Source organism: Arachis stenosperma, chromosome 2, assembly GCF_014773155.1.
Source record: "Arachis stenosperma cultivar V10309 chromosome 2, arast.V10309.gnm1.PFL2, whole genome shotgun sequence".
Lineage (NCBI taxonomy): Eukaryota > Viridiplantae > Streptophyta > Magnoliopsida > Fabales > Fabaceae > Arachis > Arachis stenosperma.
This window is the reverse complement of record NC_080378.1, coordinates 2,152,039-2,163,612: the sequence shown is the minus strand read 5'-3', so window position 1 is coordinate 2,163,612 and position 11,574 is coordinate 2,152,039.

The following is an 11,574-nucleotide window of genomic DNA, read 5'->3' as shown; positions in this document are numbered from 1 at the left end:
TGGTAAAAATATAGATATAAATACCGAAAAAAAATGTAAAAGTCATTTTTATCCATCTTTCTCTTACATTAAACAACTCTTAACCTCCTTCCACCACTACTCTGCAAAGATCATCGACCCAAATCAAAATTCACAAATCTAAAAATATAACATCTAAATCATCAACTTAAATAAAAACTCAAATTAGATTTTTTCTTAAAATAGAAAAAAATATATAAAGAAGAGAGCGAATACAAGAGTTAAAACTTATAAATTTGATATTCTTGTGAGGATAAAAAAGGTTCTCAAAAAACCAACTTGAATTGGTCGAGTGGTCAACTCACTCGTCCGCTTAAGTAAGTGTCGCGGGTTTGAATTCCGCCTTATACATGTAGCAACTTATTGGCCAATGGCAGACCTTTAAATGAAACTTCGATCCGCAACGAATTAGTACTTGACTTGTTGGGTTGGGGGATACCATGAAGAACAAAAAAAAAAGTTTCTGTGTATTTGTCTCTATCTGTCCTTCAAAGCACTTTTATGTCTCTTTTTGTTCTTAATTTGCCTCTGTATTTATGTTTTAAGACACAATTCAAAAGGAATCTAAAATTATACGTGAGTGTAGAAGCTAAGATGAGGTTGACAAATCTTTTAAATTTAAAACTTTCAAAGACTAACTTAATCCACATCCTAATAACTTGTTCCATTGTACATGAAGTCTCTGTTAACACTTCGTTATCTATCAACTAGTTAGTTAAGTTAGTTTTAGTTGGTTGGAAGTAGTTAGAGTTAGTTAGTGACGGCTAGAGTTAGTTATTACTGGTAATAATGCTTTCTGTACAAGCAACCTCATGTATATATATGAATCCGTGCTTGCAGAATCAATAACAATTTAATTCATGGGACCATTTTCTCTCTTTTCTATTCTCACATCTCTTTTGAATACAAATTCATAGCTCTTGTAAACATAGCAACAAACTCTTGAGAATTTATATTTCAGATAGATTAATTTAAAAAAAATATTAATAAAGTTATATAAAATAACAAACGTAAATAAATTAATTTAAATTAAGATTTAGGGATTAATTTAAAAATAGTGTGTCTATTTATTATTCTAAAAAATTTTATTAATTTTTTTAAATTAATAAATCCAAAATATAAATCTTCATAAATTTATTTATCATTTTATTTTTATAAATATTTACAAAAAAAAGTTATATACAATATGAGTTAATATTCAAAATGGCCTCTAAAATTTGACTCTTGACGCAATTTAATTCTTAAACTTTCAATTGACTCAAATTGTACCCTGAAATTTTGACCCGTGCCTCAATTGGACCCTTCTGACGTTTTTCGTCACCAGAAAGCTGACTTGGCAATTTTAAATGACACTTGGCACTGTAACGGTTAGATGACATGGCCAAAATTTTTAAAGCATCAATTTAACCCTCTTTAAACATAAAACCTAGCGCAACTCCAATTCCCCAAAATCGTAATAGTCTCACAAATCTTGAAGTATGATGCTAGGTTCAAAGTGGCATCCCAAGATAATTCTGAATGATGAATTAGTGCAGACTCCCCTTCAAGCTACACGCATACACACACCAAAAAAGAAAGGTGAAATATATGGTAAAGATGTTGTTTTAAAGATGTGCTATGTGGCAAAATCTGAACCACACATTCTAAAACCACACTTTTAATTTAAAACCGTTGTCCTTTACAAAGAAAAGCGTCACCTAATGGAAAAAACTAGTAAATTAGAAGATTTAAGAGAAGAAATAATTAATCTATCAAAATTAATAGATCAAAAACTAATGATCTTAACTAATGTCAATTGTAATGACACTGAATTTTTAAAATCAATACAAAACGATTTTTCCCAAAATCTTAATTTTACTTTAAGTTTTATTGAAGGAATTCAAAAACCTGAAAAAACTTATATTTCACACGGAGTTTCTAAAAAATGTTATCATGGAGATAATTATCCCCATCTTCATCATACTTTCAATCCACAATTAAATTCTATAATAGATATGCTTGAAGAAATATTAGTCTCTATAAAATTTCAGAAAAATAAAGAAAAAGAAGAGCCTAATATAATAACCAAAATTGAACAGATATTTGAAAAACACTTCCAAAAAGAAATCCCTAAGAAAGAAGAAGTCCAAAATAAAATCGATACAACAAATCTAAAGATTAGACCACCTCTAAAACTATGAATATTGATGAAAAATTAGAAGAAGTCACAATGCTTTTTAAACAATTAAAAATGGCTCAAGAAGATAATTTTATAGAACAAGGTTTTCAGATTAAAGAAGAACCAGAAATTTCTGAAAGAGAAGAATATGTTTTAGACTATTCAAGTGATGAAGAACCAGTACACCAGTACAGTACAGTAAAGATGAACATCTGGGAATAATACTCAAACCCATTTAATGGGAAACAGGTTTTGAAAATTATGCCTTCAAAAAAGGTTTTATAAGCAAAAATTCGAAATATACCAAAATACCATCTAAATACGTTCCTAAAATTCAAGAATTAGAAGGAGAAAAAATGCTTGATCTAGATTGCAAAAAGAATGAAAAAGAAATTTTCGAAGATTGGATGAACTCTTTTCTATTAGAAGCTTATACAAACCCAAAATTAAATGAATTATCTGAAATGGATATCTGGAATTTCATAGGATTCCACACTAAAGGAACTATAAGAAACTATATGTTATCAATAGACAATAAAATAATAGAAGAATTAGCTGCAAAAACAACAGCTTATGATAGAATAGCACACATAATGAGAGTTCTATACAAAGAATTTTTTGGAAAAAATGTCATAGATCATAGAAAGAAATTTCTGAAAAGAGTATTTAGAAGCAAAAAATCATTTGGCCAATATTCAAATATTCGATCTATGCTATATAGAATCCTATATTTGTGAATATAGATATATTATTATAAAAAAGAAGAAGATAAAAATCATTATCTTAGCATGTATATCACAAAACTTCCATACCCTGCTAACGAAAGTATTATGGGAAGATTTATAAGAGAAATAAATATAAAACAATTGAAATAATTTCGGTGGAGCAACTTTTGCATAAGAGAGGAAATAAAGAACGCTGTATGCAAGAAGCCACTCAGAAAAGATTTAATAATATAATTAGAATTTGTTGTCAAGATAATGAGGAAATTCCTCAAAATTATGGTTCTAATAAAAATATTCGAAAATACCATCCTTATAAGAATATCCAAAGAAAAAGAAAATATCATTTTAGAAAAAGAAAATATTATCCAAATTGGAGAAAAAAGAGATATTTTAGGGAAAGAAGTATCAATAAAAAACAAAAGAACTATTGCCCAAATAAAAAAAAACTGTAAATGCTGGTATTGTCAAGAAGAAGGACATTATGCAAATGAATGTCCAAAAAAGAAGGATAAAAAAGACCTAAACAACTAGAAGTTGCAAAAACTTGTTTTATGGAACCTTTAGAAGAATCTGATGATGAACTAAAATATATTTTTGAATATGTCTCAGAAATAGACTCAGAGACAAACTCAGGAACTGAGTAATAGCGCTACATTTATTACTGTAAAAATTACAGAAAAATTTATTAATGCCTTCATAGACACAGGGGCAACAAAATGTTTTGCAAGTTCAAATATAAGACTTAACTGAAAAAGTTAAAAATCCACTAAGAATTAGAATAGCCGAAATCTATACACAAAATTAATTTTAAAGCAGAAATGATTGAAGTCTTCATTCAAAATTACAGATTCATCATTCCATCTATATATAAATTAGAATCTGGAATAGATTTAATTATAGAAAATAATTTCCTTAAACTTTATCACCCTTTATCCAAGAATAACATATATAGTTCTAAAAGCCCCATATGATTCCTCTCTAAACCAAAGGGCAAAATTAATAAAAATCCCAACTCCAAAAAATGACCTTGAAATTAAAATAGAAGAACTTTAAATGAAGTTTGTGCTGAAAATCCTTTAGATATTAAAAATACAAACAAAGAATTAATAAGTATTAAGCTAAAAGTTCCTACAAGGGAAATAAATGTTCCAAATAGAATTCCCTATTCAGCTCGAGATAAGGAAGAATTTTCATCCGAATGTAAGGATCTTTTGGATAAGGGAATTATAAGACTAAGTAAAAGCCCTCATGCGGCCCCAGCCTTCTATGTGGAAAACAATAACGAAATTAAAAGAGGAAAACGAAGAATGGTTATTAATTATAAAAAAATGAATGAAGCAACCATAGGTGATGCTCATAAGCTCCCAAGAAAGGATTCCATTCTAGAAAAAATCAAGGGAGCAACTTGGTTTTCATCGCTCGATGCAAAATCAGGATATTGGCAACTTCGTTTAGACGAAGAAACAAAGAAATTAACTGCATTTACTTGTCCAACAAAAGAATCAACAGGAGTATTACTCTACGAATGGAATGTCCTACCATTTTGGACTAAAACAAGCTCCAGGTATTTATCAGATTTATGGAAGAAAATTTAAAAGATTTAAATGAATTTGTTCTAGTTTACATTGATGATATACTAATCTTTACAAAGCAAGATAAAGAGGATCATCTTCAAAAATTACTTATTGTCTTAGAAAGATGTAAAGAAAAAGGTTTAGTCCTTAGTAAAAAGAAAGCTAAGCTAGCAAAACAAGAAATAGAATTTCTTGGATTAATTCTATCTAATGAAGGGAGGTTAAAACTTCAACCAAATATATTAGAAAAAGTAGATTTTCCTGATAAAATGGAAGATAGAAAACAATTACAAAGATTTTTAGGATGCATAATTATATTTCTGATCAAGGATTTTTAAAGAATATAACAGATTATACTAAAAACTTATTTTCAAAAATAAGTATAAAAAAGAGTTGGAAATGGGAAGAAAGGATAGCCTGCAGATTCAAAAAATTAAAGAACTTTGTAAAAATCTTCCAGAACTTTATATTCCAGAAGAAGATGACTATTTAATAGTAGAAACAGATGCTTCAGACAAGACCTGGTCAGGTTGTCTAAAAGCTAAAAGCTGAAAAAAGCTTGAATAAGAAAAAGAATCACTAGATTCTAAACATTCCTCAAAGGAATTACTATGCAGATATATTTCTGGAACATTTACACCAACAGAACAGAGGTATACTACCCATGAAAAAGAAACTCTAGCAGCAATAAAAACTATCAAGAAATGGAGAATTGATCTACTCCCAAAGGAATTTACATTACGAACAGATTCAAGTTATTTAACAGGTTTTATTAGATATAATTTACAATCTGATTATAATCAGGGTCGTCTGGTAAGATGGCAAATGTTTCTATTACAATATCCGATAAAAATCGAGTACATTAAAGGAAATAAAAATATTATTGCAGATACTTTGACAAGAGAATGGAGTTCATTATCAACACAATGAATCAAGAAATCCAGAAGCTTGAACAAGAGCTTGAAAGGTGCAATCACTGTCAGCAGCTAAAAGCTCAAATCCAATCCATCAAGAAGGCCATGGAAGCCATGAAAGTAACCCAGCAGGCAACATTACCTGCTTCAACACCAATGTTGGCAACACCATCAGAGTTCAGCCAGCTAAGCGTGGTGGACCAACCAAAAATTGAAAAAATTTCTGAAAATAAAACTAATAAAACTTTGGCAGAAATAATTAAAAAATCAACTCAGGACAAAAAATATTATGTCATTTATAATGGCCCAATGAAAGGAGTCTATGATGATTGGGCTAAAGCAGCCCCATTTACTCACCAACCCAGAACTATTCACAAAGGAGGATTCTTAACAATGGAAGAAGCAAAAGAATCCCTCAGAGAATATGAAGTGCTCCACCCAGAGCAAATTCTAAAAAGAGCTGACAAAGCTCCAGCTCAAGCCCAAAGAACTCCAGTCCAAGTTCGAACAGGAATACTGAAAAATATTCCCACAAGGGCTGAAATAAATGACAAAAAAAGGGTCTGCAGATCAAACTGTAGAGAAACCTTAAATCTGGTTCTAAACTGGACTCTAGATAAAAGAGCAATATTGGGATACTATCCCATTAATAAAGAACAGCTAACAAAGCTGGTAATCTTTCCAGAGGCTTCACCCTCTGATACATATCAGTTTTTCCAATATGGATTAATTGATACGATCCTAATTTTTGATAATTTAAATATCATCAAAGATTTTCCTGCAGGTTTTATAGATGCAGTGAAAAAATTTAAAAATATGATTGATGCAAGAGAACCAAGGGATATATCCCTAAAATTCACAAGCAGTCAGCCAATCTTCAATGAAGAAGGAGAATGTCTGATCCCAGCTTTTCAAGTAGTTTTCATGTCAGTCTTCCCTGGAGACTTTCAACCAATAGAACAAGTTCAAGATCTATCAATTTATAGCGACGAAGGAAGATTGGCCAGCACAGCACATTAGCAAGAGTCTTCGAGAGAGCCCAAAAAATAAACAAAGAATCCAGAACAAGAATAAACTACAAAAGCAGAAACACTCTAATTGTTTCTAGTAAGAAAAACCAAATTGAATCAAGAGAGATGAGACTCCTAGTGGATTTTGAATCAGCATTTTACAACTTTTCTGGGTTACTGGAAAAGCTTCCTGACGGAATAAGGAGGAATCTATGCCATTTACTAAAAGACAAAGAAGACCATAGGTGCCAGCTGTGCACCTCAGAAATGTCTGAAGAAAGCAACAATGCCAAAGACCCCACCCACGTGGGAAAAGAAGAGGATGAGACATCTGAGTCATCCATCAACATTATTGTTGAATGATGTAAGAGCTTACGTCACAAAAGCACCAATAATGTAGTTGGTGCAAACTTAGTGCTCAGTGACGCATGCAATGACGTCACAAGAAGGGTAAGGATGGGATTTGTCCATCAGACCCAACCATTATAAATAGAGTGCTAAGTCATTTGAAAGGCCATCAGAAATCCGAAAGCAGGAGGCTAGAAGTACTCACAAGCCAGGAGGGCAAAGAGGAAGAAGCCAAGGCGATTCTGAAGTCTGATCACCAAAGTCATTAGAAAAATAATTCTAAACTCCCCTCTGGAGTTAATTTGTAAAATCTCCCCTTTGGAGAAAAACACCTATTGTAAAATAACATTAAATAAAAGTTCAGCTCCAGAAAGGTACATCTTCATCTCAATCTTTTTATATTATGAACCATTTAGAAGATTTGGAAATAACTGAAGAATCTGATTATTATAAAATAACTGCTTTACTTGATAATGAAAAACAAGCTATTTTAAAATCAGAACTAGATCTTAAAGCAAATGAGAATTTTAAACAAAGCTTTTAAAAGAAATTTTAATAGAAAGAACATAATATTTTATGGAAAATGCAGTTTGAAGCACCTGTAAAAATAGAATCTGCTAATGGAGAACTTGAAATAGCTCTAATAGATGAAGAACAAATAAATGAACAAATAAAGAAAATTAAAGATCAACAAAAAAGATCTAAGATCGGATGGATTCATATTAGTACCATCCAAATTTTAGTAAAATCAACATATATGAAAGGAATTAATTCACCAATAAGTTTAGCAATCTGTGATAAAAGAATTATTGATTCCACAGATCAAATAATTGGAATTATTCATGGAAATCTGGCAAATGTAAATGTTAAATTTAATACCCATATTGGATATGCTATCCCATTATCAACAAAGAATTTTGATAGATCTATAAGCCTAGCTTATAAATTTCATAGACAAATTTAATGGAACAAAACGACGAACCTTTTTCAATTACATATGCAATAAACTATACATTAACCAATAGTCATCATAGTATAGAATTTAAAAACAAAGAAGGAATTTATATTGATGATTTATTCCAGAAGGTTGTTAAAACTGAAACACCAAGGCGCAAACCTATTGAAAAACCAGTTTTATTATTAAGAGAACCATCAAGAAAATCGTGTTCCTCTAGTTTTCGAATAAGAGAATATAAAATCAATAGTCCTTTAAGTTTATCCCATTTAAAAGATGATGAAAAAGATTCTGAAGTAAGAGAATTAACAAAAAAGATTGAAATGCTAAATGAAACCTTAAATAACAAGCTATGACAATAAATAAAGAAGAAATATATGTGTCTTATCAAAATAAGAAACAAGAACTCTTTGAAAGAAAAAATCATTTGAAATATTTAAGGTTTTCTGAAATAAATCAAAGAGCTTTTGAAGCTTTAGTATTATCTTATAATAATCTGAAAAAAGAAGTCAAAGAACTAGAAGGAATAATAGAATCTTTAGAAAATAACAATGAAGCTTTGGCAGAAGATGCAGAAATTTTAATATGAAGGATTTTCAAAAAAGTCTTATTTCTTTAAAAACAATCAAAAGAAATATGAAAACAAGGATAATGGCTATTGCCATAAAAATAAGAAATTTGGCAACTGAATCCTCAGATTTAGAAGCAGAAATCAAAAAGATAAATAGGAAGATAATTAGAACAAGAAAATTAATACAACGTTTTAAAACTAAAAAATCAGTCAAAAGTCTAAAAGAAAATATTAAGAATAAACAAATTTATCGTGCTCGAAGACTACACTATCTCCACATACAAAATATGATTGCATTACAAGCTTTTGAATCAAGAATACATGTTCAAAATATTCAAGTAATACAACCTCTACAGGTTGAACCCCTAGAACAAGTACAAATTGAATCTGAACAAGAATTACAAGTTCCTTTATCACCTTTACAAAATCCAATAACCTAAAAAGCATATAAAATGCCTGGTTTAGCAAATCAAACACTACAAGAATTAAAAAATGATTTAGAATTTCAAAAAAGTCAAAAAAGATATTATGAAGTAAGATTACAGAATAGTAACATTTACACAAGAAATAGAGAAGAAGTAGAACAATTCTGTAAAAATTGTATAGAATGTATATCAAGAGAAATAGAAAAATTGTTAAAAGAAATAGAAGATTTTAATAGTGCAAACCCAACCCAAGAAAAATATTTCAAAAATCTGCATTAAGAAAAATTGGTATCAGAGCCAAGTTAACGATTAAGGGTAACACTTTCCATTTAAGTAACACTTTTAGTGACACGCTTTCAAAACCATAAAAGACAAAAATTTTTAAAAATGCATCTGTACACTAGATGCCCCCAAAAAGAAAAGGTTAAACAAGGTACTTCTAAATTTCGTTGCTTTAATAAGACAACGAAATAAGATTGTCAAAATATACAATTATAATGGTAATTTCACATACCTTTGTGGCTTTCTCTATAGTGCAACTTGCACATACAAGTTCACTTTACCTTTGTTGACTTTTTCAAAATACTTTTATTAACATTTCCTGTATTATTCTGTTGTTGGCTCGGTTTCTTAATCTCCAATAAAACTTTGTTATCCCTAAATTGGAAGGTTGTCCCTTTAACCGAAATAGATCGCACCAAATCCAAACCATCCAATTCACTCCATGGCTTCCTTTTTCTTAGAACTTTCAAATGGAACTTCTTCCACCTCAATGTGTTTTCCCTTCTTATAATACAATTTCTCAATATCAAGAAAAGTAGCATCAAGATTAGCTTTTCTTCCTATTATCTGAAACAACAAGTATCAGAATGAATATAATTCATTAACAAGCATATACACAAAGCAAAATCAATAAATATAATTCTTTATACAAATCGTTTTCTTCATCCAGTCACCATACGAACGAGCTCTACTAGAACTACCTAAGTCTTGGTTGCACTAAGTTTTATGTTTAAATTGTGAGGGGTTAAATTGATGCCTTGAAAAATTTGGTCACATCATCTAACTGTTACAGTGTCATGTGTCATTTAAAATTGTCATGTCAATTTTTCGGTGACCAAAAACGTCAGAAGGGCCAAATTAAGGCACGGATCAAAATTTCAAGATATAATTTGAATCAATTAAAAATTTAAAGACTAAATTACATTGAAGTCAAATTTTAAGAGCGATTTTAAATATTAACTCTATACAATATACATATATTCTATTAATTTAGTAAGAATTTTCAATCATCATCAAATCCTCCTCTTTACCAAATAAATTCTCATGTAATAATACAAAGGAACAGCCATAATGAGGTAACTTAATTAATTCTTAAACGAGTTAGATTCACTTTGTTGCTACATCTATGGGTCTATGTGGGGTCCACCAACGAGCAACAGCCAACGAGTAAAATAAAAAAAAATAGTTAACTTATTAATTTTTTACAACAAATATATAAAAAAAAGAAATTACTTTTGATATATTTGTGTAAATTTTATAAATAATTAAATTTTTAAAAACTTTTTTTTTGAAAACTATATATTGTTGAATTTCATTAATAAAATTAACTCTCATTTTTTACCATTGATATAAAAATAAAAGTTGTAAAAATCTCTTACAATATATATGGAAAAATAAATCATACATATACATGATTTTTCTTTAATGTTTTTTAGATTATAAAATGTAAAGGATTCACTGATTCAGCACTAGACTGTCTCGAGTTCTTTGGAATCTTTAGTAAAACCGGCTTTTGCTCATCGAATCTCCGCATTCAAGAGAATCTTTATCAGTTATCACCGTACATTTAAAAAAAGAAAAGTGGAAATTTAGATTTAATTGACTTTACGTGAAGTTGATATCTTTACATAAAATCGACTTCACCTGAATTTTTACCTTAAAACAAAAAAATATATATATCTATATCAGTCTGTGAATTTTAGTTTAATAGACTTTTTTATGATTTTAATAAAAGTTTTAATATAGGTGTTAAATAAATAATTTTTAATATATTTTATTATAAGATAATATTAAAAAAATATTACTAAGACAAATTAATTATCTTACAGAAAGATATATAACTTTTAAAATATTAAAATTTTGTTAAAAATTAAAATATTTGATTTAAATTTTTTGAAAATCAATTAAAATTAAATATGTGTGAGAGAGAAAAATTTTAATTTAATTATATAAAAAGCGATAAAATTTGGAAATATACTTTATCAAGGAATAATGCGTTAAAAGATGACACTTTATTAATTTTAAATATTTATTATTTTAAATTTTAGTATATTGAAAATGCTTTTTAAGTTAAAAAACGATGCTTACGTCACCATAAATTATCTTATCTTCTCATGGGAGTTTATAGGATGTAAACTAAGGTGAGTCATCTTATATAAATATCCATAGTCATAAATTTAAAAAAAAAATAGTTAACATATATCTTAAATACATATTAAAATTTTTATTAGTAAAATTTTTAAAATTTTTTTTAATAAATGTAAATGTATACAAATTTATTAGAAGATTTAAATCTAATATTTTTATACAAAATTTCAATTAATAATTTTAATATATATGTTTAAATGACATAATTTTTTTATATTTATCTAAAACGTTGCGGTTTGAATTTTCTTATTTTTATTTAAAAAATAAATTTAATATATATTCTCAAAATAATTGTTAGTTAAACCCATTTTAAATTTATTTCAGCAGGAAATGGACCTACCCTACTATTGTACATGAAAGAAGTTAAATTAAAGTATGGTATCATAAGGAAGATGCTAGAGCCTACAATAAATAAGTGATAGTACCTGTGACTTGTGATGTGAGTG